Source organism: Strigops habroptila, chromosome 6 (assembly GCF_004027225.2).
Source record: "Strigops habroptila isolate Jane chromosome 6, bStrHab1.2.pri, whole genome shotgun sequence".
NCBI lineage: Eukaryota > Metazoa > Chordata > Aves > Psittaciformes > Psittacidae > Strigops > Strigops habroptila.
The window spans coordinates 47,272,410-47,284,687 of NC_044282.2; the positions used below are offsets into that span (position 1 = coordinate 47,272,410).

Genomic DNA, 12,278 nt, shown 5'->3' on the forward strand with positions numbered 1-12,278 from the left:
GGGAGCTGTTCTCAATACAGCTTTTTGGGCAGCAATATCTGCATAATGGGGACCCTAGAATCTTATAACAACGGCCATCCTGGCTGGGTATCTTTGGCAGGATTATAGACTGAGATGTACGTACCATCATCTTCTGGCTGTATTTACAGAGGCCTTGCTGTTGGGGTCATTAGTAAGATCAGCAGACTGTCCCCTTCAAATTTAACCATCCCTTTGGTCAACAAGCCAGTTCTTCTATGTCTTTGGATGGGAAACATTGCTGAAGCCAGTGTGGGCAAGCATGTGTCACTACTTTTTACTGATGCAGTTATACTGAGGTTAAAGAAAACATCACTTTTCAGGACTTTTTACCACCACTGAAGTGATTAGAACAAAATTAAACCAGTTGAATTTTAGTGTGTTGCTGTTGGACATGTTTTTTCACTTATGAAAGCTGATACAAGTCCAGGTCTTTTTCCCTTAAGAATACAGATTATTTGCTTTTATTAGGATCTGAGTAATAGCAGTGTAAATCCCTGCTCTTCAGAATGCAGTGATAGTTCACCAAAAACAAAACCACCACCACTGACTGTACAAGCATATTTGTACTTAATGGCTTTTTGCAATAAGAGGTCTAAAATAAAAATGATAATATAGAAGTAAAAGCAGTTAAGAGAGAAAACCAGCTGAATTGCTGTTTATGTAAGATGAAATAAGTACAATGGCTGAGTTTTAACACAGGATAAGCCTAATGTGTCTGTTAGTGGATTACTGAGAACAACTGATTATGTTAATGTTATTAATGCTATGTAGCGTATTAGGACTATTTAGCATTAAGTGTGTTTCAAAGACAAGGCTCTGAGGAACCTGTAACTTTGAAGTTGGACCTGCTCTGAGAGTTGAACCAGGTGATTTCCTTAATGATTAATGCCCTAAATTTTGATTTAATTATTTTAAATTATTTTATTGCTCTAAAGCATTAGTGAAATTAGGCTGCTTTTATTAAAATATTTGCCCCATTAGTGTCTGACAATATTGCTAATGATAAGAGCAGTGCAGGTGTGATGTTAAGCTACAAAGAGTTATCATCAGTAAAGTGTAAAAACCTAAACCAAGGGCTGTATTTTATAAATGCATGTGCAATTTGTGCAACATAGAGAAACAGTTTAAGTGAGAGGAGATGTTCTTGTAAGATCTTTGTATGTATATTACTTGTCTTGCTCCAATTAATGCAGAGATACTGCATATATGATTCTAAGTAAACCTCAGCAGGTTTTTATATTGTATGTATTTATTAGATTTTTACATTGTTATTTTTACTGTGCAAGCCTCTAGTATTTCCTAGGACTTAAAAAATGCTCTACTGCTATTTGAAAAGTTAAATTTACTTAAAGAATAGGTATTTAACTGGCTATTCTTATGTGAGTCTACAAGAACATACAGAAAATAGGACTTATATATATCTTTGAGTATTTATTCTTTTATTTCTGTTTGTCCAGACAACATGACTAGTAATTACTGTGTCAAATGTGGTTTCTAAATAGTCTTCACTTAAGATGCCGTATTCAAAGTAATGTATTTGGTGCAAAATTTTAACTTTAACAACATTTTTCTGTCCCTATTTGAGTCCAGAAATGTGAGTTACGCAAAACTTACAAACTTACAGCTGATGATGTGTAGTTACTGGCATGGATTCAGCCTAGGTCCTTAGTAACCAAAACTTGTTACCATCTGATTATAACGAATTTCCAAAATGAAATGAGTCAGTCTTCTGCAAGCAGACATGGTCTCATAAATAAATATATGTATACACAAATACATATAAAATGTATATACAATATAATATAGTATCTATAAATAAATATTTCACTATACACACACCAGCACAACTGAAACTAGTTGGCATACTACTTATTATTTTCCTACCCTTTTACTTCCCATGAGTGTGGTGCATCTTTTAGATTATAATCTTAAAGTGGGTATTCCAAATATTCTTGGCTTCGCAATTGGAATTAATAGATTGTTTCATTTTAATCAGTTAAGCTTTTTTAGTGAACTAATTTTCTGTGGATAATTATCAGATCATCTTGTTTGTTGTATTAATCCCATATTTTCCCATTTCCGTGATTACAGGCATCAGTACCAGGACGTTTCATTCTGGAACACTACAGAAACAGCCTCCCACACAATAAAGCACGGTAAGACTGAAAACAAGGTTTGTCTTTACCCCTAAACCTGACTGCGAAGGTAGGAAGAAATTGGATCAAACAGAATACATGAAAATTGTAGTAAGACACATGTTTGCTTACTATGCCTATGTTCTTCCAGGGTGGCATTTTGGATTGATGGTTCTGCTAAGGATACCGAAGTGAAGATCATAATTTTTGTATTTTAGATACAACTCTTCTGTTTGTGCAATTTACTTTTGAGTCTTGGGAGCTTTCAGTACTGGAAAGTATTATTCCTAAAGAGACTTTTATCATGCAGCCCTAATGAGTGTGAATCCAGTATCGCTTACTTTAAGGCAACAATAAACATTACGAGACCAGATCCAGAATCCGGTGCAAACTAGACAAATAAACCTGCCTTGAGTCTGACAAATAGGGGCATTCAAAAAGTCCTTGTACTCAGGTTTTTGTTATGTAGCCACATCAGTTCAACGTAATTTGCATTGCCATGAGGAGGGGTAGTCCTCCTGGTCTCTTCTCCCATGCATTTCTCTTGTTGCAGAACCAGGCTGTGTGTGGGTCAGCACATGGTTGGGGAAGTCATAAGTGAAAGGTGTCCATCTTCATATTTGGTTTTGCTTTCAAAGTGCCTGATGCCAGCCACTAGGGACAAGCATAAATGAGACAGCAGCAGGTTTTGGAGGCAGTATGGATTTATGTTGGACTAAATTGACCACACAACTATGGCCTCAGAGGGATCCCCCAGAGCATGTATCTGGTGCAGGAGCTGGTTGTCAGCACACACAGCCCACGCTGCCACTGGAGCTTTGTACCGCAGCAATTCCCATTTAATGAGACAGTCCTCAGACAGCACTGGCAGCGAGTATTAATCAGCATAGCCTTTGGGATGCTGTAATTTATAAGGCTCAGACCGATATATTTCATCCCACAACGTTGTTCAAAAGCAATGTGTAGTGTTTTTAAGCCAAATATCTTTGAAATGAGAAAACAAGTAAACAAATTACTAATAGTTAATAAGAATTTTGGGAGTGGGTGGATGCACATGAATATGAAAGCTAAGTGACAAGGAAGAAAAACAAATAAAAATACATCAAACTACATCTACTAGTTACTTTTGTCTCAATGAGGTAGTTCTCTAAGGCAGTTTGCCTGAACAGCACCAATCTCTCTATTCCATTTGGAAAAGGAAAACATGGAAAAACTTCACAAGTCAAGGGAAAAAAACAAGTAGCAACAGACAGGAAATATGCTGTTAAATGTACGAATTTGAATTTTTGGTCATTTCTTCCACAAAGGGCCCTTAGTAGTCAGACATTCCTCATTTCTAAATGTTAAATTTTCTTCATTATCACAGTATTTTTCTTATTAACAATAAGATTTTTATAATCCACATATATTTATTTATATTTATTAAGAGACCTTGAAGATTTTTTTTTTTCTTCATTATCTGTCTTGGAAATTGGGATTGCTCTGCACAGGAAAATACTTTAAGAAGAGGAATGCAGAGCATGGAAAACAATTGACATCCCTGTATCTTGTCCTTGTCTCTAACTCCACAGGTGACAGGGTGAAGAGCTCTTCCTTTGGCCCACACGAGGAGGAAAGAGCTGATTAGCAGTGCTAAAGGAACACAGGACTGGTCCAGCCTTTCACATCCAAGTAAGCATTTAATAGGCGTCTACTTCAGAAGGCTCCACAAAACATTTAGCCCATAAATCTGGACTACAAAACAGGTTTTCAACATAAAACACAACATGTAACACAAAATACCTACAGAAAAAGACTGAAAGCCACAGCTGTTAAAAAGCAAAAAATAGCCACAAGAAGAGGTCAGGAGAGATTGGGCACTGCAGAGACACTAGGGTTTTGCAGTAGTGGAAAGTACACAGCATAAAGTTCCAGCAAGAAGCACTCTACTCCACTCTCTCTTACAGAGAAGGAAATAAACTGAGAACAGTTCTTCCAAAATGGATCCGAAAGGCAAATTCCTTCTGGGTCTCAGTTGCCTAGGTGAGCATCCATCTAGCATTTGCAGATCAGAGCTGTGAGGAATCTCAAGGGTAAACATCCACTTTCAGACAATAAGGTAGCTTTGTATAGTTTCCATCAAAACAACAATTGGTCAATGTATTCTGCTTTTTAACGTTTTTCATCTTATACACCTTCACCTCTCTTCACCTAGATCTTTCTAATTGAATTCTTGTAATCCATTCTTACCTTAATGCTGCATTCAGGATTCTTTGGCCTTTGGTATTCAATTTTGTTTGTAGGTGTGACGTGAATCACTTCAACGGAGAATGATCCAGAAGGCATGCGTGTAGCAGGAATAAAACTTCATGTGCAAACTCGGCAGCATGAGGTTATGTTAATAACATGTATTTCAAAGACCTATCCAGTGATAATAATCTAAATGCTGATTCCAAAATTCTTAATATCCCAGAGAAGATCTGACATGGGAAGACCACAGGCTACCTGACTGAGGAAGAGCAGTCAATCAGCAAGAAGCACTAAGTGATGAGGATCTCTTAGTGCAAGAAGCACCAAGGATGCTGGGGAGGGACTCTTCCTTAGGGACTGTAGTGGTAGGACAAGGGGTAATGGCTTCAAACTTAAACAGGAAGTTTAGATTCAATATAAGGAAGAAGTTCTTTACAGTGAGGGTGGTGAGGCACTGGAATGGGTTGCCCAAGGAAGTCGTGAATGCTCCATCCCTGGCAGCGTTCAAGGCCAGGTTGGACAGAGCCTTGGGCGACATGGTCTAGGGTGAGGTGTCCCTGCCCATGGTAGGGGGTTGGAACTAGATGATCTTAAAGTCCTTTCCAACCCAAACCATTCTATGATTCTATGGCAAAGAAAAATTTGGCAAATAGTCAGAGAATATCTTCCTTGCAAAAAACCCCAGACCTTTGGATCATGACAGCTAAGTTATGACTGATATACAAACAGCAGCAAAAAGCCATCTTAACAGCAGTCTAGCCAACTATGCAGACAGTGATTTCACACCTTGGTGTGAGTTGGCACAGCAAACCATGTCACTTGTGTACAAGGTATGATAATGTAGAAGTAGTCATCACAGTGCTGTGCTTCCAAAATCTTGTAGATGAGCGTATGGGATATTATTGAAACAGAGCATAGAGTATATTACCCCTGCAACTGCTTCTTTGGGCTGTTCCTCACAAATCTTGCTTATGTTCACCCATTGGCTGCATCAAGCAGATGTCTCATGCAGCTGAGAAAGCAGTTCTGAGTTCCAGGCGGAGCAGATGGCAAGTCAGTTTTAAAGGTTTCATCTAAAAGACCAACATAATGAAATAAGACTATATGGCATTCAGTTAATCAGCGCCTGCAAGGTGATGGCATCGAGAATAGCAGGATTTATTTGTTATGCTGGGAGATATGTTTTCCATATTTTTTTATCCTTATTGTCAGTCATGTGCTTGCATGACTAGCTGGGGAATCAGAGACAACTCTAATGGAAAAGAGAAATTAGGTCATCTGGTCCATCCTCACTGCCAGGGCATGACTGTTCCCTGCAGTGTATCACTTCCCACACAGTTATCTTTCCAACTGTCTTTTGTAAGATGGAAACGCAATTCAGAGTCCCATTTGGCTATGGCTACCAGAGCTTTTGAGGACTTTTTATTTGGACAAAAACGCTTAATGAGAGACTCAGAGCTAACAATTTTAAATGCATTTCAAAGAAAAAACCCCAAATCTCAGAATTTGATTCTCAGTAAAAACTTTTTAATAGAAAAATTGTGCAATATTTGGGATAATCGGGGACACTGTTTTCATTCAGACAGGAAATAGTTTCTATGACTCAATTCTACAAATTAAACAATAGGTTTCCTGCTAAAAAAAAGCCCCAAAAAATCAACCAACTAGTTCAGTAAGTAGCTTAGGAAGCAGCCAGTACTCATGATGCTCTGAGCAGACTCTCATCAGGAGACTCAGCACTACTGCTAGCTGACTGTAAGTATTCCAGGTTGCCTTGATAAATTAATCTAAGTGTTTGGATCCCCATCCTTCAGCACAGCGTCCCTATGTGCAAGCACTTAGACTGTATGGAGCAGGACTGGTTTATTAAGGAAAAAAATGAGTGAACACAAATGGAAACACAGTGATAGAACTAATTACACGGAAGGAAATGGCAAACTACTTCCCTTTCAGCAGCTTTAGCATTACTAACTTCCATGCTGCCTGCAAACAAGAATAACCCCCATCATTTACTCCTTGACTACACTCATTGAGTAAGTCCAATGGTTTGAATTAGCAAGTGGCAGTCCAAATATTTCCTTAAGGTTGATCTCCTTTCCCAAAGGACCTGTTTGGTTTGTTTTACTAGGCAATGCCACCATGTAGTTTGGTTTAAGGATTCACTTTCTTAAGTGAGGCAGGGATTCTCCAAACTTTGTTCAGCTTTGCATTTCCTTTTGCCACCAACTTCTCATCCTTCTTTGCCTTCGCACGCTTTTATCTACATCAGTTCGTGTAGTGATATTTTTAGACCATCATCCTTCACTGGAGAATTTTGTTTGCATTGCACCCTGCAGCAACATTTTCCCTGGAGAGGACCCAAGAGCATTTGAGGAACTCCAGCAGAAACCCGGCAGTTCAGAAACAAGCTCATCGTGACAAACTGAGTAATTTCTTCTATAGAACTCTGGAAAGATCACAACCACTGCAACCTCAAGTACAAGTGCTTTTTAGGTCCCACAAGAGGAACCATAAGATTTTCTTGGTGAAAGATGCCTTTTCCCCATCTCCAACAGAAGAAGAATAGTGTTCTGGGATGCTTCCAAGTTCAGGAATTACAGAGGTTACTCTCCACAGTTGCCTTATTAAATCTGCAAATTAATCCACATTGCTTTTCCTTTTGTCTCCAACAAATTAGACTCAAGACTACAAACAGATGACAGGTTTACTGCACCTCTACTAAAAGCCCAGAAGCCATTATCAAGCTCTTATCATGCAAGTGCATGACAGCACTCTGCATTTCATTCTTTTACATAAATAATGCTTGACCTTGTGTTCAGTTAAATGGGCTTTAGTTAGCACGTCAGGTGTGAGTTCCCAGGGACATGACTTTTCTGCATGCTTGTGTATGTAATGCTCTCCACAGCACGGTTGTGAAACTTTACTAAAAACAATTACTAGATCCACTCTGACATGACAGTTTTCAATAGTTTTCTCGAAGTTACAGGTTTTTAGATTCCATTTGATGAGGAGAAATGTGATTACTGACAGAAGAACACACTAAATTATAGTGCTTTCGTGGGTATTCCCCACAAAATGTTCCAGTATTACAAATCCACTGAGCAGTTTTCTTTTTTCCTGTGGCACTCCTGAATGTTAGAGATTTCTTAATCAGTAATGAGGCCTGCCTAGTTGTCTTGACAACTGAAATTTAGAAAGTAAAGGAATAAAGTATGAAGTTCCAGGATGCTGATATTGATCTCATTTTTCTATCTATCTGCCTGAAAAAGTAAAAATACTGTTACCAGTGGAAGGCTTGAGCACCTTTTAAAATTGGAGCACTTTTGACAAGAACAATCCACCCTTTTTCCTCTGGTTCTAATTGGAAAAAAATAGTATTTGCAGTTGACCCATCAGTCAGGATAGACAGACAAGCAACATTTCCTGCCAATGACTAACAACTTTTATCTTTTGAGACAGTCAAGTAACAAGTGAGCTGCTTTTATAAGGACCAGCGATTTGGAAAAAGAAAATAAATTATTTCTTTCTTTCAATGTCAATGCCCATTCTGTTAAAGATCGTTCTGTTAGGCAACCAAAATGAGAATTTAGAGATTCTCTCTTTCTCAGCTCTTTTTTCCCCTTTGCAATATAGATTTTGTACACACACCAAAACAAAATGCTGCCCTTACCAGCCAAATAATCATTGAGAAAATACAAATCTAACTATTGCAGACCGTCTTGAAACAGAATCCCCACAAAAATCAGCAAAACCTTGAGCCAAAGGATGTGCAGCATTAGGACCTGCCTCTGAAAACCAGTTACTGTTAGAGATACACCAAAGCTCTGCAATTCCTACCATCCCTGCATACTGCAGAAGGTTCCTGGAGCACACTGATCTATTGATCCAAGGTTTCTCTCTGTGCAGATCTCCTGAAGATAGATAGAATGCTCACTGGATTTTAGCCAGCAGGCAGCACTGACACAAAAACAAGTGGGTATAAACTGGCTAGGATTAAGCTCTTTATTTGGATTTGTAGCTATCAGCAGGGTGAGGACCTGGAACTGGCTTCCAGTAGCAAAGGAGGAAAAGAATCTAAATATAAGGCTTGACAAAGCTTGTGTAGTGCCTGTGATGGGACCGAGTGGGATGTGATGATCTAGGGGGTCTCCTTCAGTCTTATTTTAAGTACATAAACCACAGCATATGTTGTCCCACTTTGAAGCAAAAGTCTCTGCTTGGTTAGGTTGGCACACTTAAGGCTTCCCTCGCCATAGGAACCATTTATATTATTATTTCTGTAAATATAGAAATTCTTATAGAAGTTATTTATCAAAGCTACTGGTTTCGAACCACATTCCACCACTCCACCAGAGGTGACCGTGCACTCTTGATTGATACAGAACAGCACAAGTGTTGTCTTCTTGCTTGTAGAAGAATGGAGCACGACATACAGAGAGCTACAAATGTCTTTTCAGCCTTGACCACAGAAGAGATCTTCTCTGATCTGAAGGCTGAATGTGCAAGATTCCTCTGCACATCCCTGCATCGCTGCTTTAAGTGACAAGATATTTTAAGTTCTTTCCACTTTGGAGGTAATAATAAGAGACAGCAGTGTTCACATTCAATGCTATTCTGATCTGAGGGCTCTCTTCCTTTTGTTATTCTCTTGCCTTACAGTGCACTTTTAGTATTGATCATCTGACTTTATCTTCTCCACTCCAGGATCCCACGCACTTTGCACCCGAGTGCAGAGGCCACCCCTCCCTATAAGTACTTTCAAGGTGCAAGAGACAAGAACCATCTGTGCCTTCGAGAACAGCATCTTGTCACCACCATAGTGTGCCCAGCCCTTGCTCCGGATCCTTAGAAGGACAGGGTGGGAAGGAAGGGCAAGGAACAGAGCAGGAGGGTAATTGGAATGTTAGAAACACATTTGCAGGAACAGAAGTTTTACAGCAGAGTAGTTCTGAACTCGGTTGGTAAGTAATTAGCCATCATTTTGTTTCCCACTGAGCATTATTTGAGCTGTCACAGATGGGATAAAAATTGAGGGAAGGGACAAAATGGAATAGCAAAAACATGGAGTCAGTTAAACTGCCTCTAGCTGTAGCTACAGTACACAAACTTCCCTTGCGATGCTGGGGCACTCCTCGTGTTCCTCCCACTGATAGAAACATCAACCATCTCTCAAGCACAAAGCTTGACAACAACAAACTGGCATGAACGCAACAGGGTTTCCATTTCCACTTAACACAATATTTACTGAGCACTAACATTTATTTAATGCATTTTGGCATAGCTACACATTAACAAATATACATACTTTGGACCCACAAAATAAAAACATATTTTGCATGGGTACCTCTAAAACTGATGCCAACAGCGTTTGCCTAAAATCCTGCTGAAGACCTGATCTATGAAAATTGAGTTATATTCTCAAGGTCCTGTAGTTAAACTGATTAATTCTAACACTAAAGGTGAATTAAGTGATGAATAAAGTTCACCAACTACTGACACCTTTAAAATCCGATGGCAAGATCTTGTTCAGACTATTTATTCCAATCACATTAGCTGTCTCAATGGAATTTAAACCACCTGCGTATTGAAACCATGAAAATTATGCTAATGGGCAGAAACAGGTTTTTATGGCAGTCTGGATTTTTCAGAAGTGCGAGAGCAGCAAATCCCTGATCCTGCCACTTTATAAAGCAGCCACAAAGCATTCAGCTGCTTCCCTGTTCACATTGGCATAATTCGTTCTGCGTGTAGAAACGTAAGTTATTTTCTAATCTCATCTTAATTGGGCTGATTCATGCACCCTGTACTACAGAGGCTATAGTATCTCTCACACAGGCACAGAATCTCTTTGGAAGACTGAGTTATGTGAAGAATGTTATGATGTACAGCTTCGTTACTGCTGTCACCACTGAGGCCAAACTTTATTGCTCTCTGGCCGTAACACATCAGGAGTTTTCTTGACATTTAAGTAATTTAGATCATAGAAACAAACCTCTCTCCTCTCTCTCCTTTTCCTCCCCCTTATAGGGCTGTAACGAGCTCCTTTTATTGTTTCCAACAGATTTACAACAAATCTGAAATACCCAGCATCTGCTCAGCAATAACAAGATCAGCAACCATATGTAATTTGAAGCCGAGGCCTAAAACCCCCCTTCTCTTCTCCCTCCAAGCAGGTTTTACAAACTGTCCTTTTGTTTCCAAAGCAGAGGGATTTTACAATTACAGTGACCACAACAGCAGGAACGAGGATTTAACTAAGCGAAGAGATGGACAACCGAGAATATCAATGGCAATAAAAGAGCTTATGAGCCACTTCTAATGGCATTTACAGAATCTCAGCTCAGGGATTCTTGCACTCCTATCAGCTCGCAGATCCTATGCTGCAGACAAACTTCCCTTACACAAGCCTGCATATACAGAAATTTAGGTTTTTAAACACTTGATTGCCTAGTTTGAGGCTACAACACTTTATTATCCAACGTACTTGGGTCTGTTTATCGATTTAAGGATTCTGGCAGAAGATGACAAAGGCATTCCTCTAGCAAGCTGGAGTCTTTGCAGCGTAGTGGAAAATATCATGGCAGTCATCCAAAGCTGGTACTAACATTTCACCCTTCCCACACTGGCATTTTATTCATCTGAAAGCTGGCCAAGCTGTAATTGCTGGAGCTTTCAGCAGTCGTGTCATCTAGCTACACTCACACAAAGGAGGGCAGTTAGTTCTTGTTACAGAGTCCGGGATGGCAGTTGTAGAATTGGGATCTCAAGTGTGTCATCTGCTAGTAATGCTAGGACTACATTTCAGGCTGTGCTTTTTCTATATATGATGATTTACTGCCCGATCCACCCTCTTGGTCAGATAGGGAAGATAATTTTAGGTGGCAGGAGGCCACTTCTCAGACATATTTAGGACATTAGTATTACGTTGAAAACCACACTAACACTTAAAACATCAGCATATTTTGTGTGCTTATGTAAATTCTGATTACCCGAATCAACATTTCTACTGGCTTCTTTTTTCTGTTGTGTGTCTGTGTCTCAAAAGCTTTCAACTCCTCCCACAAAAAACCACCTCCACAACCCCACACTTACCATGGTCTCCCTACCCTGCTTTGTGCTGCACAAAAAAAAAGTGCAAAGTAGCAAGCACTCTGTTTGTTTTACAGAATCGTAAAATCATTTGTCTCCAGGTATAACAAGGAGCCTGCCATCACACCGAGAACGCTGCGACTAGACTGAGAGGAGGAAAAGAAAACCCTGTGCCTGTTGACATTACTCATTTCAACAAAGACCCTGAGAAATTAATTACAGAACTGCATGTTTGCTGCTCAACTGAGTTATAACACAAACACTTCAAAAGACCGTGACTTAGCATGAAGTACCGTCTCTAATACCATCACCCATCCAGCAGTAGAGTAAGAACTCTTTTAATATTCTGAAAACACTAAGAAGCTGAAATTATTAATGCAGCACTGTGAAGTTTGTTGTAGAGGTTAAGACAGTAACTCTGCCCCACAGGATTTACTGTATCCAACCATATTCAGCATATGAAAATCCAATCCTTAATCTAACCAGATACCATTCGTTTACAATGTGTCTTAGACACTGTTGTCACTTATACCTCTGGCTTGTGAAGGCTAAGCCTGGTCTGGGACTCGCAGTATTGGTCTGCCCAGTGTTTCCTCAGCCCTGGGACATGTACTCTTACACAAGGTGGAGCAGCATTCAACCAAGTGTAAATTGTCTCTGGGAGCTGGAAACCATGGTACCGCATGAGTGTGCCTAATCAGTCTGGGTGTCATACTAATAATGGGATTTACCTGGGAGGGGGGCAATAGGCAAAAGCATTTAGAGAATTACTCTATTCCTTTTTCGTACCATCATCCTATTCCC

General features: G+C 39.6%; 1 long non-coding RNA gene across 1 annotated transcript; it reads left to right on the forward strand.

Annotated features, from left to right (window-relative positions):
* The first annotated feature begins 2,061 nt into the window (after nt 1-2,061).
* Nucleotides 2,062-11,787, forward strand: LOC115609402. Its single transcript, XR_003991853.1, has 3 exons — nt 2,062-2,177; nt 3,728-3,827; nt 11,576-11,787. It is a non-coding gene; the product is annotated as an uncharacterized LOC115609402 (long non-coding RNA).
* The last annotated feature ends 491 nt before the right edge of the window (nt 11,788-12,278 follow it).